The sequence below is a fragment of the Austrofundulus limnaeus genome, unplaced genomic scaffold, assembly GCF_001266775.1.
Source record: "Austrofundulus limnaeus strain Quisiro unplaced genomic scaffold, Austrofundulus_limnaeus-1.0 Scaffold1682, whole genome shotgun sequence".
NCBI lineage: Eukaryota > Metazoa > Chordata > Actinopteri > Cyprinodontiformes > Rivulidae > Austrofundulus > Austrofundulus limnaeus.
This window is the reverse complement of record NW_013954084.1, coordinates 8274-10473: the sequence shown is the minus strand read 5'-3', so window position 1 is coordinate 10473 and position 2200 is coordinate 8274. Positions and strand designations below refer to the sequence as shown.

The 2200-nt window shown below is 39.5% G+C and overlaps 1 protein-coding gene across 1 annotated transcript in view; it reads right to left on the bottom strand.

Annotated features, from left to right (window-relative positions):
* adamts17 (ADAM metallopeptidase with thrombospondin type 1 motif, 17) overlaps positions 1–2200 on the bottom strand; it is a gene marked incomplete in the record, with an annotated part of 49581 nt that overhangs the window by 46410 nt on the left and 971 nt on the right.

The window sequence follows — 2200 nt, the reverse complement described above, 5'->3', positions numbered from 1 at the left end:
TCCTAAATCACTCGTACGCACAACTTAAGAACAAATCTGTGCGTACCAACGGTTCTTACATGAGGCCCATTGTTTGTGTGTGCGTGGGTGTGTGTGTATTTTGGCCCAATCAAAACTACATGACACAGCAACTTTGTATTTTGCTTAAACAAAACTCTTGAAGCACAAAGAGGATGTGTGAGTTAATTCTCACAGTACTGTGTGACTTCTCACAGTACTGTGTGACTTCTCACAGTACTGTGTGACTTCTCACAGTACTGTGTGACTTCTCACAGTACTGCGACACATCACACAGTACTGCGACACATCACACAGTACTGCGACACGTTCCACAGTACCAGCACCGTCATACGGTACTTTCTGAACGAATAATGAAATTCAAACGTAGCAGCCATAGTTGAACCCATAGAGAGCAGCACAAAGACGTTTTTAGACACAATATTGTAGATTTAAACAATTTTAGACCAAAATGTTGACGTTTAGTCATAAATAGAAAGGTATTACCTTTAGGGCATAGTTTAGACAGTTTATCTGCAAAAAAATGTTGATTTTGGGGTAAGTTCCTCTTTAAGTTGTTTGCCTCTGCTACACATTTCATCTGTTAAAATGAAGTAAAAATAAATAAATAAAAAAAACACTGATGATGAAGAAGCTCAGATACTAATACTCAGATATTCAGTACTGCTTTCTACTGAAGTGGCTAAAACATGAAGTCATCTTTATTTGTACAGCACAGTTAAAAGAGATAAACTTATCAAGGTGCTTTACAACAAATAGAAAATTAAAACACAACACTGTAACACAGCAATGATGACAATAAAAACAGCAAGTAAAAATAAAATAAAAATATCATCTAGTGAACGAGACAAGCATTAAAATAAACACATAAACTGAATCAGTTCACTCAGTATGAACCACCAGAGAGAAAAGATGGTTTTTAACAAAGACTTGAACTGGTGAACAGTAGTGACCTGTGTAACGTTGAGGAGCAGGTTATTACAGAGTTCAGGACCGATGACTGAAAACACCTGAACCTCCAGAAGCATCTGATCAGATGATCTCAGAGCCCTCCAAGGAGCTCTGACAGGTGGAGGGCTGCAGGGCCCTTTAGGTATTTATAGGTTAATAACAGGATTTTAAAGTCGACTCTAGTTCACACGAGGAGCCAATGAAGGGAGGAGAGAACTTAGACAGTGAGCTGAATGTAGGTCCAGTTCAAAATTAAATTATATTCATCTATTTCTAACATGCATTTGCAACCAGGTTGTTCTTTTTAGGGGTGTCCCGATCTGATTTTGATATCGGATATCAGTCCAATATCAGCCAAAAAAAATGAGTATCAGATTTTATCGGCCTGCATAAAAAATGTCCGATTTAAGCGCTCTGATATTAGCAGTCCAATCCAGCAGTTCACTGCCTCCGCTCCAGTGTTTCTATCCAGCAGAGCTTGGATCCAGCATGTAGCGCTCACGTGATCACAACAACATGCTGCRCTAACAAGTTAGCAAGAATGTCGGCAGAACTTTCTATTTTCATCAGAAACAGAGTTGCAGCTAAGTGCAAAGTTGTCATGCACAAGTTTTCCGAGGGGAAACACAGAACCGTGAACGTTTTAAACCGGAGCTACAACTACTCTCCACCCTGGCAGCAGCTTTGAGGTTCGGCTCGGTTCGTTCAGCCTCGGTCCAGTGACCGCACACAGCCGCGCTGTTTCGGAACCTCCTCTCTGGTCCGGTCGCTGGTTCTAAGCTGGCAGAAGCGAGGACAGCACGCTTACAGTTTTGACATCCCGTAGATTAGCTCTGGGATTAACTGACAGAAGAAAGGAGAGCGCAGCTTTTGTTTTGGAATATGAGCGACATGACGAGGGCAGTGATAAAAACTGCTCCCTGCAGGAGAGAGAGGCTGATCTCCACATGATGCTCAGAAAATGCAGCAGTAAGAAAGGTAGCTATCAATTTAAATAACTGACTAATTCTTACTATTTTTTTTTTGTTCCTGTTATTAGAGTGATGTTTAATCTGTTTACACACTTGTTTGAGTGAAGATACATTTTGTTTTTATTACATTTTATTTTTCAGGGTATTATAATTTATTTTATTAAATTGTTTAATGTTCTTCAGTTTAAAATGTATGTGATCCATTGGTTTAAAATAAATGGGTCAGTTTTTCTCATACTCACTCTTTTTCACTGTTTGAC